The sequence below is a fragment of the Cygnus olor genome, chromosome 3 (assembly GCF_009769625.2).
Source record: "Cygnus olor isolate bCygOlo1 chromosome 3, bCygOlo1.pri.v2, whole genome shotgun sequence".
Lineage (NCBI taxonomy): Eukaryota > Metazoa > Chordata > Aves > Anseriformes > Anatidae > Cygnus > Cygnus olor.
Genome location: NC_049171.1, coordinates 87283974 through 87305843, shown reverse-complemented (window position 1 = coordinate 87305843; position 21870 = coordinate 87283974). Strand labels below are relative to the sequence as shown.

General features: G+C 40.1%; 1 long non-coding RNA gene across 1 annotated transcript in view; it reads right to left on the bottom strand.

Moving 5' to 3' along the window:
• Positions 1-234: 234 nt before the first annotated feature.
• Positions 235-21870, bottom strand: part of LOC121068044 — a 34215-nt gene continuing 12579 nt past the window's right edge. The window contains exons 2-3 of the long non-coding RNA XR_005818575.1: positions 19497-19608; positions 235-921 (exon numbers count right to left, since the gene is read on the bottom strand). This is a non-coding gene — a long non-coding RNA (uncharacterized LOC121068044). The remainder of the gene's footprint in view (positions 922-19496; positions 19609-21870) is intronic.

Genomic DNA, 21870 nt, shown 5'->3' with positions numbered 1-21870 from the left:
ATGAGTTTTCTATGAGGTCAAGTGGAATATCCTTGTGCAGTTCTACACAGTTCTAAAGAACCTAAAAAACGAAACCCAGGAATTATTTTTCCCTCATTAGAAGAAGTACTTGTGGAAAAGCCATAAAATGTAAGAAGACAGAGAACTGACAGGATTTTCTAAAGACTATTACAGAAATGAAGGAAAATAAATACATAAATAAATAAAAATCTAAGACCAAAACCCCTCCCCATAGGCTTCATTAAACAATGCTGGAAAGATTGCATAGAAAGATGATCATTCTCTATCATATCCTCTAATGCTGCTCCATAAGGGCCGCTGGCATAAGCAATCTAGTCAAAATACTAGTCTTTTAATATGGTCAAAGCATTATGTTTAGGAGCTAAGGTTTTCTAATGGAAGGTTCAGGACAAACAAAAGTGCCAGATGGTATAAACAGACTAAAATTTCAGAGTTTGCCTCAGTGAGGACTGCCTGAGCAATATAGAAAGGAGGCCATAAAATTTTCACTCTAGGACCCCTTTTCAAGCTCAAGAAGCACTCTGAAGTCAGAAGGAATACATTTAAAGGCAATGAAACCCCATGCAGTGCTTAGGAAATTACAGACAACGCTGTCTAAATTAAACCAAACACTTCTCCAGCCTCTGGGGTGTCACTGGAAGGTGTGAAGCTTGTTAAAAGCTACCTTCCTTGCTAAGATGCCAAATGCTGTACAGCAAGTTTCCTATGCCATATTTCTTGACCACGTATCTGAGAGACAAAGGAACTGGATCCTGAACTGACACAGATCTACTGGACATACTCTTACTGTCCTCCATGCCACTTCACTGTAAGGCTGAAAACTTCCTTGTAAATCTGCTCCTAATCCAGTCGTCACTTGTTTGATCAAACCTCGGTACACTGCATTCAGGACCTTTCTTCCTAGGGAAGAATGAATAATGTCATGACCGGGATTTATAAAACTGAAGTCTAAACACAAGTTTCTTCTTCAGTAAACATGTTCATTTACCAGTAATTTTGTGACTCCCACAATAGAATTTGTAAGATTTATATGCTTTCTATCTAATACAAATTTCTACATAACTGAATTTACAAATACTAGTTAATAAATGACTGGAAGATACTTATTTCACCTTCTTGACATGATATGCAATTTAAGAGCTGTCATTTTTGATCAGCTTTGCCTGCATTAATGATTTGATCCAAATTCACACATTTTGTGATGCCATTGATTAGTATTCATTCCAGGCGTAATGCCAGTGAAATCTGTAGTTCCATCATTGATAAAGTCATCACTATACTATTGTGTTTTAGTGCATTAGCAGTTGCAAAACCCTCTCAATTACGGAGCAAGTGTATTATTGCCTGTGTCTTAATTAGCAAGCAGTGCAATCGGATCAGAGTGAATCTGCAAAATGAAACATTACAGAGGACCCCACTTCCATACTGTGTGTTTTAGGACGTTTACTTTAGACTAGCACTAGTCTGATCCCATGGACTGAAAGTTTTTTAGCAGTTAGAATGCATTAGGTGTGCCCTTGGAGAATCTCCCTGCTATGTTTCATCTTTAAGGAAGGATGCCGTTTTGAATACTCCAGACCTTCTGCATGACGCAAGCCAAAGTGCACAAGTTTAGACTGTCAGGATATCCATTTCAGAAGTGTATTCCCGCTTTAAACTAAAATGCCAAAATAGATGAACCTTAATGTTCAGAGATGTGGAAGACCACGTTTGACCACTAGCATCTTATTCTGCTGCATTGTGTATGAGGTCCAAGACAGATCTGTGTGAACTAATTCAACCTGAAAGCACACTTTGCTTCAACAACACGAATGTGTCCCATGGCACAAAACCCCATCTTCTCTTTATTGCTCATTCTTAACTAGTTTCTTCGGTCTTATCTAAAGAATCTTTGTGCTGCCAGACAGCCCATGTTAACAAGCCCTTAAGCAGCCTCTAACAGAGCTACCACCACTGCCAGAATAACAGTGCTATTTAATGTGTAGGTGGCAGAATCAGGTTCTGAGGGAGATGTCACTGAGCTTTAAAGGAGTGCATGATTGAGTCATCAGTCAATCCCAGATTGTCTGACTTCAACTCTTACCTTTAAATACAAAACCATCTTTCTCTTTAGTACAACTACTGTGAATTGTGACTTGTCACAGTAACAGCAAATACACTTATTACAATCTTGTAATTCAACTTTCTACTTTCCAGTTGCCACAGGATTCACAAGAGATAAAGTTATGGGCAACAAATACCAAATAAATGAGTAGCGGTTTAACAAATGATTATTGTCTCACTAAAGAAGAATTTTTCCTTTCCATAGCACTGTAAAAGCTTTACAGAAGCAAAGCTCCTTCAGATTTTATGGGTGAAACTCTGAGTAGTGGGTACTTAATGTAAGTCACCCTAGACAGTGTTTAGTGGCTGTATTTCAAAGGAAGACAAATATTGATGATTCTGCTGAGGTTTTCATGAACTATGTATGAATCTGTGCAGAGCACAGGTTTAGGTGCTCAATTCCATCAGAGAACTCAGAAACAAAGTGATTCTTTCAGGTCTGCAAGAATATAAAGGGTTAATGCACAACTTGTGACTGACAAGCCAATACGTGAATTAAAATAAATGGAGATACAGTAAACCTTGGTGGAACAGATTAGTGTCAGGTAATCTTACTTTAAAAAGCCATGACTAGTATCAATACACTGGATTAAGACATGATTTTTTTTTAGCATGTCTGTATGTTTGTGGCTTTTTGAAGAAGATGAATAACAAGAAGAAAAGAGAGAAGAGAGAGGAAGAAGAAGGCAAAGTTGAAGTATCCTGCAATTGCATTGTGACCAGATATCTAAACTATAATGTTTCCTGCTTAAGGATTAAAAAATCCCCACTGTAGACTGTGGTGAACGGCTACTATATGATTCTGATTTGGTAGGAGATACAAATAACAGGGTAGACAAATCTACACTGGATAGTATCATGACTAGTATCACAACTAAATAATGAGTGGAAATCAACTGGAAAGCAAACATATCTTACAAACAAATACATTTGGGGAAACATAATCTGAAACATATTGAATTCAACAGGAATGAATCACACTGAAAATGGAAAAGGACTATTTGCAGGGAAACAGCAATACTGAAAGGACTTCTGTAATAAAGGAGAGAGATATTCTTTGTGTCAACAAAGGGTTGATATGCTTACTTACACAAGATAGGCACTGTAAAGGGAGAACACAGCAAGATGGAAGTTGGGAGAGTCTCATGAAGGCTTACTACATTCATGAGATGTCTTTATGGGGGACATCTGCTCATCTGTCTACTGAATAAAGAAAGGATATCAACAGTCTGAAAAAATGAAAGACTAGAAAATCTACGGCTAAATTATCTTCATCCCATTAATATCAGTAGTCTTCTGAAATCAACAACACAAATATCATGAGCAAGCCAGGCACAGTTAGACCTGTAAGGAGTATTTGTAAGTTAAACTTAGATTTTTTACGTAATATGCTTTACTGAGTCACTGGACTGGGACTCAGAAATACTACTGATAATATTTCCAACTTCCTGCCTACAAAATCTTGAACATACTCATTTCTCTGTGCACTTCCATCCCTTTTCTTTCTTATACATTTAATTTGGAAACCCTTTGAGACAGAAACTTATTCTGGCTGTGCAAACACGCATAGGCAAGGATAAAGGGACGTGGTTTTAAATGGAATTTTCTAGGTACAGTTAGCACACGTCAATAAATCTTGAATATAAGCTTTTAAATATCAATTTGCAATATAGGTTACTTACCTATCATCAGTCAGGTCTAAACTCCATTCCTGTTAATTTGGGTCTTTTGGTTTTAGTCACAGAAATACAGTTTGAGAATCATGATGTTCATCCAAGAGGGATATTTTGTGATTGCCTGGGTTTGATTAAAACACTGTAACTGTTCCACTTAGCCATAGCTGTAACTTTCCACTATAATTTTGTCTAATATTCTATTATCAGTTTGCTTATATAAATGAAATAGTATGCTAGTAGTAGTGCCCTATCAATAATTACACAGAAAACAAACTTTCCCAGGAAGTTTATGAAGTGTAAGATTCTGTTAGGAATGTCCCTAAAATATTCCACTAATGCAATTCAAGTAAAACTTTTAAACCAGAATTACCACGTGGCCTTGGACAGCTGTGGTTAGCACAATGCGGCACAAAATACTGAATCCTGAAGGAGAAGATTGCTTTGTCAGCCAACTGTACAAAGCGTGAATTTCCACAGAGGCCCAACAATATACTGGATAATGGAAGATTAATCTTTCAGAACTGCAAGCCAACATATGCAGTCAGCATGCAGACTAGCATATATATTGTAAGCACTGCAAAAGGAAAGAATTTCTTCAAAAAGCCTGTCCTTGGTTCTTTGAACACCATTTTTTGGGTAAAATCTTTTTGCAGCTTTTTATCAAACAAGTTCGAGAAACATGATGCAACTGGCATTTACAATGTAACTCACCATCGACAGCCACCTGATCAAATGGTGGATATTTGAAGATGCTTTTACTAAATGTCTCATGACACATTGAAATTGCATTGTTTGGGTGATGACAACATTAGAAAAGTCAAGTTATCTTTTTAGTTATATTTGCAGTTTCAGTGAGTTTCTCTGGTAGTTGCTTAATTACCAAGCAAAGTGGGCCACCTACTCCTTACTTGGAGTTATGCTGGGGCTCACACCCCACCAAAACCTCATTTAGGTCTGTTTTCTTCTCCTCTACCCCTAAATGACCCCATTAGCTCACAGAGCCTTACCCTTTCTGCACTAACTTTTCATCTGACCCAACTCCATCTAATCCAAATTATGAGCTTGTCTCCACACCTTGCTTTCTAGCATTTCTCATTTCCACTTAAACAAAACATTTTCTAAACTGAACTGCTGGGGAGGGATTCTTTGTGCCATGCAAGAAGGCTGGAAGAGCATCAAAGGGCCCCAAACTATTGTATCTGATGAGCGATCTATTCGAGTGTTTAATCATCTAGAAGCTGGGACGTCTTTCCTCATGTCTGAACTGAATTTCCCCTGCTGCAGTTTAAGCACATTATATTTTTTCTTGATCACCAATAAACATGAAGAGCAATTCCTTTCTACCCTTTTCACAGCAGTCTGTAGGTACTTAAAGGCTGCTCTTGTGTCTACCCTCAGATCCCTTTTCCCTAGACTAAACAATCCACATCCTTCCAGTCTCAGGTCAGATTCTCTAGAGTTCTCATTATCTTTGCTGCTTTGCTCTGGTTCATAGCTTTCTTAAAATGGGCAGCCCGACCTGAGCATGATGTTCCAGATGAGGTTTTGCCAGAGCTAGCTGGGAGAATTACGATGCACAATTCAAAGGTATGTCTTGAACACATTTTTTCGCATCCTTCATTATGATCTAAATCTCCTTGCCCTTTCGCTCACAAATGCCATCTAGCTGTTTGTTCTCCATCTGTCAAACCTGCAAGTAATTATTTTAAAGTGTACTACTTTGTGTTTGTCCTTACTGAAACAGAAGTTATTTATTTAGTATTTTATTATTAAAATATTTTTTTAGTCATCCAAGGCACTAGTAAAAACCACATAAATACTGATTCACGAAAAGTTGTTTCTAAAGATGTATTTGTTATAATCATGTATTTTGACAGACAGGCATTAATAACTATCTTTTGAGTACAATTTTCTGACCAGTTTTCCATTCACCATGTATTAGATTTGCTTTACCATACATCCCCGTGTGGCTTATATCATCTAAGACCAAATTAAGATAGACCATTTACTATTTCTCCGGTATCCACAAGGCCAATAGCCGATTTACAGAAGGAAATTAGATTAGCGTGATGTAACTTGTTCTAGAATCACTGAATCATCTGGGTTGGAAGAGACCTTCAGGATCATCAAGTCCAACCATCCACCTGACCTACTGAGTCCCATCACCAAACCACGTTCCTTAGTGCTACAGCCACGTGTCACTTAAATACCTACAGGGATGTTCAGTCTAAATTTGTTCTGGTATTCACTTATCAGCCTGCAAAGTTCTAGTATTTACAAAGACATTTTTAAAGCCTGTTTTGATATTCTTCCAAGACATGAAGTTCAGCTAACCTCTCTCTTTTTCAAAGAGCAACATCATGTTCTTTTTCTGTCAGACCATGGAGCACAACCCAAGGCTCCCTTTGAGGACTTTTCTCGGCTTCCCGTGTTATAATCCTTGGCAGGACCAGTACCACAGGTGGTGGCACAGGGGCACACTGCTACCTGTTTTATGCACATCACAGAAAATACACTTTATACTCCTGAGTTGCCCAGCCAAGACTGGACATACCTGAGAAGGCTGGACTGCCCTGTCACTTGTATTCATAACCTAAGGGTCCTTCAAAGTTCCTCCTCAGGTGCAGTGATCCTAACCAGAAGACCACTGCACATCGAGTTGCTGGTGAGCAGGCTCAGATGCTGCACGTGCCCCTTGCATGCGGAATAGATGCAGCTGGCTACTTTTAGAAGAGGAGCCTGCAGGCAGCTCCTGCTTGGAGCTGGTGATGATGCCACCTGCGTGGCCTTGCCTTTTTCTAAAACTGCAGTAACAAGTTCTCAGGTGAACATCCTTTTATTTGACAGTAGAAATGATGAATAGAACTTTTTTCTTTTATGAAATATAAGTAAGAGCTTGAATGACCAAAATGGGGACACCTTTCTATGGCTAGGATCTGTGCAATGTGCTGTGCCCTGACTGGAGGCCTGGTCAATACTGCACAGCTTATGTTCCCAGCATGTGAATTGAGATAATATTACCTACACTATCCTCCTTTTTATAGCATTAGCTCCGATAAATGGCATTTTAAGCAATAATTTATAGTGTCTGATTGTCTTTCCTAAGGGGATCCTAACAAACCAGCATCTCCCGGTGCAAAATACCGTGTACCAAGACAATATCCAAGTGCAAGTCATTTGTCCCTGTGCAGATGCTTAATGTCTCTTGTCTTACCGAGTTTTCTAACTCCCCAGCATGTCAGAATACATCTTTTACTGTGGTTTTGAGGCTACAGAGTAGCCTGTCTTAGTTTAAGGATAACCCCAATAGTGGAGCAGACTAAGGCATTTATTTACCCCTTCACATTTCAAGGCCAGGCTGGATGCAGCTCTGGGCAGCCTGCTCTAGAGGTTGGCAACACTGCCCAGAGCAGGGGGGTTGAAACTAGATGATCTTTAAGGTCCTTTTCAGCCCAGGCCATTCTATGATTCTGTGATTGATTCTATGGTTTATTCATTTGCCCTTCTTCACAAATCCTCAGAGAGAGCAAAATGTTCTCTGTCTTAAGTTATAATTTATCCTCTTCAGTTTTGCATCCTTTCATAGGGGATTTCCCAGTTCTTCTTGTGTTTTTTGGGGGGGTTTGGTTCCAGGCTTTCCTAATCAAAGACTACTGAATTATCTAGTAAGGGGTATAAAATTTCAAATGTATGAGAAATATATTAATTAGTGTGCTAAGTTCTTTGCTACAACTATGCGCATGTGTAATGTGTTCCCATTGGCCTTGTTCTGTCATTTTTGTGTTGACAGAAAAAAGAAATTGAGCAACTGCACCTCTTCATTTTCAATCATTAAACTGCTCAGCTTTATGTCTGTATTGACGTTGAGTGTCTAAAAATGCAGACAAGGATTTGATGGATTGCTTGCAAAGGCAAGGCAACCTCTTCCAGTGCCCAGTACTGCAGATTAGAAAATATACTCACCTGCATAAGGACTGCATGACCAGAATTATTGTATACCTGACTTAGCCTGTTGCCAAAATAACTCATCCTGCCTTACCATAAGCTGCATTAGGAAATCCTTAGAATGTTTAAAAAAAAATAAAACTGATACGAATCTGGTTTATAGACCTATCTAACACAAGCCACCAAATAGGAAGGACAGACATACATAACCCTATCTCTGTCATTCACATTAGTAGAAAATTGCACACACAAGTAGAGTCTGTGAATGAGCAAGGTTCCTTCAGCCACTCCTCTTCTCATGGGTTTGGGAAACTGCAGGATTGTTTGTTTCCAGAAATCTATGACAACATCTGCTTTATAAAAGTTTTTTTCTTTTTTTTTTTTCTTATTATTTTAATGACTTTCATTGCTTCTGTGAGTACTAGCAACCCAAACAACTAGCTGATTGAGCTTCCAAAGCTAAAATATATGAGTGAAAGGATCCTTCAGTGGCCTGTTGAAATTTGTTTTAAATATGTTGCAGAATGGCTCTTGAACCTTGCCTTCCTTGCCAGGCTTCTCGGAAGACCTCCTTGGGAGCATCTACCAAATTCTGGGAAGAGTGGTAATACCAATGGCAAAGGAGGGAATAAACATGAGAGGCGGGAGAAAAAGGGCGATGAAACGAGATCCAGGAGAGACAGGGAAGGCAATGACTGTATCTAGACAGAGATTCCTTTAAGCAACTGAACTCGTGTTTTGGGATTAAGTACAAAAAACCTGTTCATATCTTTTATCTTCTCACTAATCCATCAAGATAGCAACTGGCAGAGCTAAAAGTCCACTTCCCCGGCCTTTTGTATCTTTTTTGTAATTGTGGACCTGTCTTTCTAATGGTCCTTTAAAAAGGTAAGGTGTAATTTCCAGAGAGATATATGCAACATACTTCAAGTAATCCCCCCTTACCCCCCCCCCCAAAAAAAAAAAAAAAAAAAAGAGACCACAGCACTGCTGCAGAACATGAATTGATATGAGAATAGACTACTTGGAAGCACATTTGCTCATGATTCTTGCTGATCTCAGGTTCGAGGACAAGGTGAGGGGACGAGGGACGCTCCAAGCTTTCCAAGCTGTTAATTTATTGTCTGTGAGCAATGCCAACAACTACGTGCCTGTGAGACTTCCACATGAATAAAGCATGATCAGGAGACACTCCCAATTCTCTCATTTCTTTCTCTGTGTAAGTATGAGAGCCCTGTTCTTGAGTGCTAATAGTTTTTCCAGAGAGTCAGTGCACAAGCAGGGGCTCAAGAGCTAGAATAGACATTATAGGGGGTGCAGAACGATTTAAGACTTAGAGGCTGAGCCATCAAGAACAACAAGCCAAGCTGGACAAAGAAAAAACGATGTTGAGGAAAGAAAGACAGAAAGACACAAAAAGAGAAGAAGGTGAGGAGAGAAGAGCACTGAAGAAAATGCAAGTCATGAATATTCGTGTGACTAAAGCAAATGCCTGGTGGTTCATGCTTATGGGATCTATTGAAAGAAAGCTTTTCTAATGACCAACCTATCCTCTCCCCCCTTGTATCTGTGAAGATTCCCAGTGCTTTAATTCCCATTATACCACTTACCTGTAGTACAGGCATGCCAAAGAGCTTTGAACAGTTGCAAGGAAAGTATCTGATGTGTGCCAAATATTACCATTATTAGAGGAGACCAAATGTCGCAGAGAAAACTCATCCTTTTCCATTAGACAGTGTCCCTGCAAGTGCTCTGTGATCACGTCAGACTCACAAAAGACTCGCCCCACGGCCCGTCATTTCAACTGGCCTACAGCAGCTTTGTGGTTAAGGCACTCCAGCTTATCTCTGTCACTGACTTCTCACAAAACACAAATTTCTCAGTGCCTTAACCCCTCATTTGTGGAAAAGGAATGTTCTGAACAGGCATATCAGAAAGACCAGCCCATTTGTGATGTGCTCACACAGTCCATGTAGTGTTGTACTTTGGGGGGAAAAATTCTGACCCTAAGCAACATCTCTGTGAGGCAGGCACAACAGATTCTCAACCCTCTACTCCTGTCAAGTGCCTACATTCCCCACTACCAGCACAGATGATATCTGTATCTAAAATTTCATGGAAGTGCATTAGAAAAAACCTGGACAAGATTAACAAATACCAGAGGCTGAAGTAATACACACAATTATCTTGTTGGAAAAGAAAAAATAAACACAATTATCTGAATAAAACCAGAACTTGCAATACTGAGATAGGAGGCATACCAATTTTGATTTGAACGAGTTACCAATTCAGCGCTCGTATATCTACTTAAGCTGTCAAAACATTACATGCTGTGGAATATATTATATATATTAGATGGGTCAGATTTAGGCCACTTCCTTCCCACATACAAAATAGGAGGTGGTTAAGTAGTGCACAGATTTTAAGCTTGTTCATGGCCTCCCATAATCCTACTCTCAGCAAGTCCTGTAGTAGGAGCCAAAAGAGGAACAGAAGGAATCAGAAGGAATAATTTACATTTTTCGTTATTACTGTCTATCATCCTAATGTTCTCAATGCTTTCCTCTGACAGAAGTCCTTAAACAGCCAGGAGTGCTGTGGAGCAGATGACTTAATCACTCGACCACGTGTCATGCTCTCCAGATGTTGCCTGAGATTCTCATGGACTTACTACATGCTGTTGCAGTCTTTCTGCCACTCTGTGACCCCGCATGCCAGAAGTATTAGGATCTGATCTACTGATCTGTAATCTGCAGACCAGCTGGCTCCTGTACACGATGCTGGGAAGCAAATGCGAATTACATCTCAGCAGAGCTCAGTATTGAAAATAAGAATATAAGATATACCCTACTGTGCTGGACCAGTATTCTGCCCCCACCAGCGGCCGCAGGAAATGATAACTGGGAGAGCTTGCACTGTTGGTCACAATCCCCCTACTACTGCTCCTGTGTCCGCAGTCACCGGGTAAGCAATTCCTGCCTGGTTTTCCAGGCACTTCCAATTCATTTCAGCGTCTGCTATCTGCCTCCAAAATTTGTGGCAACAAATGTTAGAACTTGACTGCCTGCTGTGTGAAAAAATATATACCTCCACCTGTTTTAAACCCATTTCCTACTAGTTTTAATGGGTGACACCTAGTTTTATACTGAGGGATCTGGTGAGTTAACAGCTCCACATCCACCTAATTGAATGCCTTCACATTTCTAACTGATCATTCCCCACTCAAAATCAAAGACTTAGACCTTTAAGTCTCTCCTTGCAATGCAGCTGCTTGAGAATCTTCATAATTTCTCATCTTTTTCTGCACCTTTTCAAATGTTACTGTGACTTTTGCAATGTGAGATCAAACTGCACGCAGTACCCAAGATGTGAGTACAAGATTTTGTACTGCAGCAAAATGATGCTTTCTGTTACATTCTCAATGCCCTTTCTGATGATACTTGACTTGTTTCTGTGTGTGTGTGTGTGTGTGCACACTCTGGGGCTGATATTGTATCTTAAGGTGATGATTTCAGAGTATTGCCAGTGATGTCTGCAAGATCTCTTCCCTGAGCTGTACCTGCCAATTTCAAGCTCAGCATCCTACAAGCACACTTTAGACTATTTTTCTAAGATGAATTACTTCACTTTTTTAAATTATTATTATTTTTTTAACGCTGAAGCTAATTAGACATTTTTTTGTCCACTCAGCTTTGTGAAGTCTTTCTAGGAACAGGCCCACCAAAAGGCACATTCCTCAACTGCAACATGCAACTGCAACTGCATGAGATCCCTCTTGTCACTGGGCCACTTCCAGCCCACAAAGCACTTTGCAAACACCCTGCGAAGATGTGACTCAGCACACAGGAGCATCGCTGCTACCTGAACAGTGGCTCTGAGGTGCTGGGAGAGCAGGAAGTTGAAAACTGCATGCCTAGTAGGGATTGCTTATTTGCGTGATGGTAAAACTGGTCTTCAGCCATTTCTGGAATGACTAAAACATAAAATGCTTGCATTTGCATCTAAGTAGTTATGAATTCATCTTTAGGATCAGAAAAGGAAAGAGTTTGCTTACCTGAACAGCTACGAGAACTCTGCAGCCTAGTGAGGAGTTCACATCCCTTCTCCTTCACTGGCTTCTATGCATTGACAGTTGGTCTGTCAGCTCCTTTGACCATCTGATTTGTTTATTCAGTCCTTTGGGATGTATCTTTCATATCAGGCTATTCCTGCCTCAGGGGCATCAGAAACACCAATCCCCCTGCTATGTCCAAGAGGAGTGAGAACATAGAAAGCTAAAGGAAGCATCCTGTTTTTTGTAGTGTAGTACCAGGCAGGCAAATTAATTTAATGTCTAATGACAAAGCCAGACTGCCTCCCTGTTTTCAAAATTTCCCCAATATAAAACGGATTAAGCAATGACAAGTAGCAAATAAAGATCTGCCATGGGCCAGGGAAGACCTAAAGTCTGAACGTAGAGGGAATGTCAGAGACAGGAGATTTATGTTGTCTGTAAGCCTCCATCGAAGGGCTGTCATGAGTCAGAGAAGTGAACACCCTCAAATCTAAGAGCTAAAACTGTAGTATACAAACCAGTTCTTCTGATGAGCTGTGCTTTGTGTGCTGCACAAAACTTGCTTCCATTTATCTGTGCTTTGTTTCCAAAGCTTTTACTGAAATGAAATGCTTCAGAATAATAATTCAGACAGACATACTTTGCAAACAATCTTTCCGTATTCAGTTCTGTACCTGAAAGACAGTTCAATCTTCTAGTGCTCTCCTACAATGTGAAAATTATTGGCTCATCATCTTCTTGATGTTTGTCTTTAATTAAAAAAAAAGAAAACCACCACCATCACCACCACTACCACCACGACTGAAACACACAGACAAAAACCCCTACAAGAAAAATACATCATAAAAGACAGATCATATGTTCTGCCTCAGGTGGCCACTCCTAGAATGCCTCTTGCAGGATGATGTACTCCATATCCTAAATTAGCTTTCCTTGGAAAAAAGGAGCTGCTTCTCCCGAGAGCCTGCCTCCACATGCCAGGAGCTTTCACTGAAACCTTTCTCAGCAGGACTGCCACCTGCTTCCAGGGCAGGCCCCTCAGGCAAACATCCGTCCTCTTAGAGGACAGCAGGAACCTAATCACAATTCCTGCAGCAACGAACGGGGAGAGGCTGACGGTTGGGCTGATCAGCCTGGAGAAGGGAAGGCTCAGAGGGGGTCTTCTCAGTGTGAGTAACCCTATGATAGTGGGGTGGAAAGAAAACAGAGCCAGACTTCTCAGTGGTGCCCAGTGGAAGGAAAAAACACAATGGGCACATGTTGAAATGCAGGAAATTCCATTTAAACATCAGAAAAAGATTTTTTTTTTTTTTAATTGTAAGTGTGAAACACAGGAACAGGTTGCTGATGCAGGCTGTGGAGTCTCTCTGCCCTTGGAGATAATTCAAAACCCATCTGGACATGAGCCTGAGCAACCTGCTTCAGCTCTAGCTGGTAGGGCTGGAACTAGACAGGCAGTTCCTTCCAATCTCAGCCCTTCTGTGTGCTTTTCTGTGAACATCCACAGGTTTGAAAATGCTAACCTCACCATTCTGCTTTCTTGCAGATTTGCCACAGGATACAAGGGTTTGAATGCAACTCTCGAGCGGGCATGTTTGGGATAGGATGGGTTTACACTGAGACAAGTCAGGAGAAGAAGAGTAATAAACTTGAAAGACACAATTATAACTTATGTTTGGACATCTGGCTCTGTCATGTGCTGTAGGGCTGACTCTCCATCAGGAAGTGAAAGGCAAAATCCACCTGAACCAGAACAATTAAAGAATATGACTCAGAAAAGAACTGGCATCTGTATATGCATACGGATTTTGGTGGAACTTGCTTAAGAACTTTGCTGAATCAGGACTGAAATCCAGAGATACTAACAGGGACTTCACCTTTGTAGGGTGACCTACTTAATTACACTAATACCTTATAAGAGATTTATTCCTCTCCTGAGGTATGCGTTTTTTCTCTGGTGTTTTAGGAAAGCCTATGACAGCCACTATGATGTGTTAAGTGAACTGCTAAAGATTCAAAATAGTCCCAGACAACAAAGAACGCTTTTTCTTTAACGTGCTTTAGAGGAGTAAAGTAAATATATCTGGAAATTTAAGAGCACCAGCTGAAGTGTTTATGAAGTTGTACATGAGCTATTTGGTTGTAACAGCGTTTAATTGTAATTCAATGATCTTATTCACAACCTTTTTGTCTTTTTTATGACTTGTTTCTTATGGAACTAAGCAATTTACAGCACTGTGCCACTATAGGTTAGAGTGTCATGCTACAAAATAAGATCTACCTTTTGCTGTTTCATATGAAGGACCGTTTTCTCAGATAGTTTTAGGAATTGTTTTCCATGAGTACTGACAAATATCAGCCTCATTTACCCATCTTGAAGGAACATAAAGATTTTAGGTTGAAGGAAGTTCCTCTGAAGAGACTGCAATTGCAAGCTATAGCTGTCAGCTACTCACTTCCAGAAGAATGAGTAGATGTAACCACGGTACAACTACTGCTAATAAACATGCCAGAGCTTCCTCCTCCCATCAGATAGCGTTGAAAACAGCTGCCCTTCTAGCATGCCCAAGGTTAGATGTGTTCAGCACCTGTTGCAGCAAAATGTGGTAACTGTTGAGCGTGTTTCTCTAAAGCAGGTGTTGAACAACCCTGACCCTATTCGCATGAGCTGGACAAATGGACAATTGTTTTTCCTCAACAGAGAGTGCTTGTGTGATCATGACATACAGTCATCTCCGTGATTTTAAGAAAGCCTAAGAGCAATATCTGTTGTTTGCAGCTTAAAGTTTGAGAGCCATTTCAATAAATTGGGAACCAGCCCTGAACTGAACACCTTCTCCAACTTAAACTTGAACTTTAACAGGGTTGTGATTGATTAATTTAGACAATGTCTCCTGCTAGCTCTTATGCTCTCTACTGCAGCTCGTTTTTTCAGCCATCTGGAAACCTGTAGCTGACCTCTCCCTTAAACATCTCCAGATGCACTTGTTTTCAACCTCAGCTACTTCTGAAATCTTTGGCACCCTAACCCCTGTAACACCATTCAGCACAGAGATATTGCTTTCTGTAAGTTCTTTCCTGGACATTTATATTGGACAGGCTTTCCTTACTTCATACCAGGTCCATCAGGAAGTGCAAGTGAATTTGTCCCATTTTATAATGTGTTGGTAGTGTGATAGATAAAAACATACTGAGTAAGAAGATGTATCAGGGTAGATGTTTTTCTTCTGATTTAGGCCATCGTTCCTCCCAAATTTTAATCATTTTACCCTTTTCCACAGCGAAAATATACCATTCCATATAACGTCTTTCAACTGAAGTTAATAACAGTGTTGTTCACAAAGCTTGGCCCTTTTATTTTTATTTTTGTGATTTTCAGCTGCTTGGCTTCAATGGACCGAACAATTTCAACTTCCATTTACAGAGAATCAAATTGTACTGGGAGAAAAAACAAACAAACGAACAACAACAACAAAAAAAAACACCTTCCAAAGCCCACCGTTGTATGTAATCATGGAATATTAATACTGTAACACATTTTCAAATCATTAAAAGACATTAGAATTTATATGTAAGTATGAAATTAGAAGAGCTGCAAAGTGTACAGCAGTGTATAGTAATGTTCATGTACAGATGTAATAAAAATACAGCTAAAGAGAAATGATTCTAAGATATTAAAAGAATAGAAACTCTGTTGCCAAAGCAAATAGTATTTTATGGAGTAAAACTAATTAATGCTCTCTTATTCTTATTCTTGTGTTCCCCATGCCCATAAGTAGCCACTTGAGATACACAAATAAAGTAATTTTAATTTCTTTTATTAATTTCATGTATGTCCTCTGTGAGCCATATCTAAAAATTAGTTCCTTCAGAAAATTGGTTATCATGAGAAAGAAATTACTGTTGTATTTTTCAGTAAGTTGGGGTTTGAAGTTCATTCAATATATGGGTTCTCTGTTCCTGGGATTTATCAAGCTGTACGTCACATGAAAAACTGAAATTATTTCCTACTTTCCTCCTGTTCAGAAGCAAAGGGAGGAAAACAGCCTTATGCTTTGTATACTAACTTGGAATTAGGAATATCTATTTTCAGTTCCAAGTTTTGGGACTGGAAGACTCTTTTTTGCCACTGACTGATTTCAATTTAATATCTCAGTTCTTTGTTTCTAAATAGTAAATATACATAGATCAGGAAAATAAATAAATACAAGCCTGCATTGACTGTAATATGTTGACCACAGTCTTTGCAGGCAGTTTCTTAAGTGCTGACTCTAACACTTGTACATCCAATGCTGAATGTCTGCACACTGATATGTTGTCTGACTTTATCTCAGTATGAAGCAGCAGAGGTAAAACAAACCAACATTTTCATATTCTTAGCTCTATGAACATAATAAAATATTTTAACCTTGTTTTTCTCTTATTGAGCTTTTTTTCAGTATTGCTACACTGTTATAACAACCCAAGGTGCTACGATTGGGTTTACATCGCTGATAACTGATTGCATGTTGTGGTAAGAAAAAGATGAAAACGAAAACTTCTCAAGCAGCCTGCTCTGCTGGGCTGCTCCCACAAAGTGGTGGCTGCTGATTACATTCACAGCAATGCAGCCCCTGAATGGAGGTTTTTCTTTACCAGACAATCCCCCTTGCTCTCTCCCTTTGCACCAGCTGGCACACACAACTGGCAGACACAGCAACTTCTCTGCCCCAGCCAGTGCTCCCACTTCTGCAAGGGGTGAATTCAATATAGCATGTGCAAAATAAATACCTGCTTGCTTTCAGTCTTAACACTTGTGGACTGGAAAATGTTACTATGCTGCCCCAAGAAAAACATATGTATTGCTCCTGCTTTTGCCCATTTTTTTTTATTTTTTATTTTTGGCATCAAAACTGACTGTTTTGGAAGGCAGCTAATTTCTCTTTCATGATGTAGAACTAAATAAGAAGAACAACATTTCAAGTAGACTTGAAGTAGCCTACAAAAGGAAAGCACTGTATCTGTTAGTGTGGTGGATGCTGCTAATTTGTCATACAAGTTAGCTTGTTTCTTTCCTGGGAAAGTACCCTCTTTTTCCAGTACGTGGTTTTTACACACACATTGTGGTTCGCAGACACATCGTGGTCTTCCTCCAGATGGTAGGAGCCAGGCTGCTGCACAGGCAGTCAGTCCACTCACCCTCCTCGTCCTCTCCTACCACATGGGCAGCGTGCCCTGGGCCTGGCCTTGCCACCAGACCTCCTCCGTTCAGGTCCAAGACCTGCACTCTCAGGGAGCAGCACCTCATACGTGGTGGCACTGAGGTCAGCCAGTTCTCATCTGTGGACCACACGAGCACCTCACATGGAAAATGTTTCAGTTGGTGGTAGAAAGGATAATACTTACGTATCCTTACAAAGCTAACTTGACCTCACGTGCTGTTGGGTGCATTTTTACTGTGAAACCACCTAACGTGTGGTCAGGTGGGGCTGAAGAGCAGTGCCATCAATTCAGGAAAGAAGTCAGTGGATCTTTTTACTAAGAAAAGAGGTTCTCAGAGCAAGAGGCTGTTCTGACCTTTCTTGCTCCACTACTGGACAATTCACCGACGTGTTAGTGAGGGTCTCTACCAGATATCAGTCCTAGCCCTTCAAGGAAATGAACCTATTCCTAACTCCCCAATAGGTCAGCGCTGAGCTCCCTCCCTCATCGCAGTGAAAATAGCCTTTTTTTTTTCCCCTGACTAAGGCGCGCTTAGGACTCCTCCTGGGCATCTCTCTGAGAGGAAGTCCAGCTTCCAACCTAGCTGAAAAATTAGTCTTGAAAAAAAAATCTTGACAGGATGAAATATGCAGATTTTTTTCCCATCTTTTGAAATTTGTGGCTGAAGGCTCATAAAGGGTCAGTCACCTCCACACAGATGGTCTTAGTGGTCACAGATGATGTTAAAACCTGTTAAGCCCCTGTAAGGCATGGCAGCACAGTACGATCTGAACCTCCATCACAGCTCACGTGGTACTAGTGACCTCCCCTGTAGGAGGTTTTCATCTCTGCAATTGCAGAGCTGCCATCTGGACTTCATTCACCCTTTTTAATTGCACTACACAAATATGGATACTTTCAGGCATGAGACTGCTCTGTCCTAAGGAAAAGAGTCCTTTGGTCTTGATCGATTTAAGGGACACCAGGGCACTTCTCCAGTTGTGCCGTGCTATGTTGGAGGTACTGCGTGCAGTCACATATTTTGTAAATGTCTGCTCAGATAAGCACTCAAAGAAAAAAAAAGACATTACTGGTAACTGGAATTCTTTCAAGCTCTGTTATCTGTGGGTGTACTTGCAACTTTCTCCTCAACATCTCTCTCCTGTGTCCCTGAAAATGTGCAGGATTTATGAAGGCAGGAGAGGCTTGGGGCCATAGCACTGCTAACAAGCATAGCCTTGCTTCTCGGGAGGGCAGGTGAGGGGGTGGAGGCACTGAACGCTGCTGCAGGTGCTGTTAGAGCAGAAAAATACACACGGCTGTGCCAAGCTGCAGGTACACAGGGTATCCTGATGCAGTGCAGCTACTGGTGAGCAACTCCCCTGTTCTGGAAAAAGAGTCCAGCACCACAAAGGTGATGTTGTGGACACCCCAGAAGTGCTCCTCGAGGTGCTGAGCTGCTGCCAGAAGCGCTCCTGGAGTGACTGCAAGCTGTGATGGGGCTCTCTCCAACACGAGCATTCACTCCACTGTTTGCCAGCCTCTTTACAGCTCTGTGGTCTGAAATTACTCCAGTCTAGGTGAAGCTTTGCGTAACCTTCATTTTGCAATATAACATTTTGTTCCATTACAGCATTATTATCGAGCCACAGGTTTTGTGTTTAGCTTGCATGAAGAATTTTGTACAGCAGTACACTTAATGAACGTCAGCTACCTTTGAACTAAAGATTTATGTAAATAGCAGGCATAAGAGCTGCTTTGAAAATACAAGGAAAATAATTACCTAGAGGGGGACACGTAGAATTCTGCTCAAAAAAAAAATAACCAAGAAATTCAAGTGTCGAAACTAAGGTCTCTCACAAGCATACAGCATCAAGTATCTGCTTTATTACTATTACATAAAGGACTTATAAAGGAAGCCTCAGTCAGAGCCTCAGCCAGTCCAAACTGGACCAGGAGCACGAGTTTAGGGAAGGCAGAAAGCATTTTCCATCTACTAACCTACACAACTCCTGCTACCCTAACAACTTAAACTAATAGAGCACCTGGCCCCTTCTGAGTCTCCGTCTTATTAGAAACACATTGACTCTGACGGCTGCCTGGGAAGCCAAAAACCACATTCATCACTGGGGTATCTCATCTGACATCAGTGAGATCAGACTTTGGCTTTTATCCTCCAAACAGTGCACAGTTTTTACACAGGAACTGTATGAAAATTAACCTTCAGTGCTGCACTAATTCTGTAGTATTTGGAGAAAGGCACAGAACATCGCTCTTTGTTCAAAACTTCTCTTAAAAGCATCCTTCATCAGCTATCTTCATGTGAAAAGCCTTCTGTCCACTGGTACAGAAGAAGGGAAAAGTAGAGTTGCTGCTGCTTCAGCCTTGGGATGAAGGCAGTGCTCGTGGCACTGAGAGCCCGCAACAGGCACAGAATCGCCAGACCAGGCAGGCAGCAAGCTAGTTAAGAACAAAGACGCAGGAGACATGTGTAAGCCCCTTTTCCCAAAAAATACCTGTGCAGAGGTATGGAAACAGCCAGTATTCCTTAGCGGCGGCTGAGCTGTTAGTTTGCAGCAGCTGATAGGGCCAGGCCGTGCCACCATGTGCTGTCAGGAACGCCATAGTCTGGAGAACAGAAGAATGGAAACTCACTATATATTATTCCGTTTGTATGCTCTGATTTTGTTTTGGTTTCAGCTGCTGAATAGAAATAAGAAGACAGGAAGAAGTTCTCTTTAATGGACAGAAAGTGCATGAATCAAGAGGAGATGATGGAAAAAATAATTGTATAGGTACTGATTGGGTAAAACCACTCTCTCTTTTTTTTTTTCTAAATCTAAAGATCTTTCAGAGAACCTTAATTATTATTAAGAACCACTTTAGAATGAGGCAAAGGATTACTTTAGTAGGCTTTTTACAGCTACATTTTCATTTTAGCTGGATTTCAGATGAGAAATTATTTTTGTATTTGTAATATTTTAATGGTATTTTGCTAATTCTCTGTGGTATCAAAGTGCCTATAGTGTGTTATTTGTCTCCTATGCTATGCTAAAATTCCAGTCTGTATGCATCAGAGATTTCAGTCACAGACCGCATTTTTAATACCCGATGCAGATGGATTTTAGGTGTTTGCATTTTGAAAAGGTGGCTCTGATGAAGCAAGAGCTTAATTTTCGAAATGAACTTCCCTCTAAAAATCTTCTTAAGTGCCTTGAATTCGGCTAATCAGCCTCTTTCAAAAATTTAGGCTAGTACTGCCAATAAATTAAATCAGAAATTTCTATCTCAAACACAGGATAAAACCACAAATGCTGGACATCCCTCTCCTTGTGCTTGTGTTTGTGCATGTGTGTGCATGCATACATATATTGCTTAGACCAAAGTTACTGAGTTTTTCACAGCAAAGTCTCTTTAGCCACTTAATCATTTCTGTTGTTCCACTGACTGGGGGAGATATTTGCAGGGAGCTCTGTGCAAGTTGACTTTTACATAATTATCAAAAATCAGTTTTCTGGAATATTTCTTGTGCGATAAGCGTTGTTTAGAAAGTAGTTTTATGTCTATAAATAATTGGCTTTTATTTAACCTTCCTTTTCAATGGCATTTTTTTAAAAAGAAAAAACAAAGAAAACAAGGACACACTGGTAGAATTGATGGTATTTATGACAGATCTTTAAAAAATATTTTCATAAATGATTGACTAACGATACAGAGATTTAGATCCTGCACTCTAATTTGAGCTTACTGTAACGATCTTATCTATAAATGATTAGCAGGTTTATGGGATAGGAAAAAAAATGGATTTTTGGGGGGGTTTCAGTACGAATCATGCCCAGAACATGTTCTTTGGCATCCTGAAAACCAAAATAGAACAGGAATGTGTTTCTTAATATGAAATATTAATCTAAATTGAAGCATGTTCACCCTCTGGGGGTTCTATTCTGATTTTTAGTGATTGCGCCAAGTATCTTTATAGATGACTGATTTGGTGAGTCCTCTACCCAGCATTCAGCAGTGTAAGCACTAGAAATATGTAGTTGCGTAACATCACAGAGATGGGCTTTTGCCAGTAAGACATGAGCACAAATTGCAAATAAGAAAAAAAAAGATTTTTTTGCCTTGTTCTGTGAAGAATGTAACTTATCACAAACCTTTTTCTCCCACCACCATGTGCCATCCTAAACACCGGTAAACAGCCTAAAATAAAACGAGAAGCTGTCTTATCTTGTCTAAACGGTGTAAATTTGGAGCAACAGCCATCGTTGCCTTCTCTTCTTTCTTTATGATTTTGGAAATGGAAAACTGAGATAGGAAAACTTGCATAGTTGAACAACTGCCTACAAAGCCTGAGGCACGCAGCTCATTACCGCACTAATACTCTGGCCACTTCTCACAAGGCAGTCACTTGAGAAAGCCATCCATAGGTATGGAGCCAGATTGGTTTTTAAAAGAAGCAGAACCAAAGTTTCTGTTTGGCTTAAAAAAATCGGTACTGTTAAAGAAAAAAGTGCTACTTTATACTCAGATACTAAGAGTTTGACTGCTAGTAATATCAACAGTCTTAGATCACAGCCAAAAAGCAGTAATTAAAATTTATGTTAACTTTATAGGTCTACTTTGTAGAATAGGTACAAAATATGTTAGCTCCTTATTCATGGATTTGGAATCGTGCTCCTCCTATCCCTTTTTTTCAGGAAGCTATTAACAGAAGTCCCTCTTAGGACTTTTAAAGCAATGAGGAGAGGTTCTGTGTTATAGCAGAGAGAAAGGAGCAGTTTACATGCCTGTGTTCAAATACTATGACAAGACATTGCTTTGCATATTACTATATTTTAAAAACAGAGCCTGTTTCTTACATGAGACAAGGTACACGATATCTGACACAAA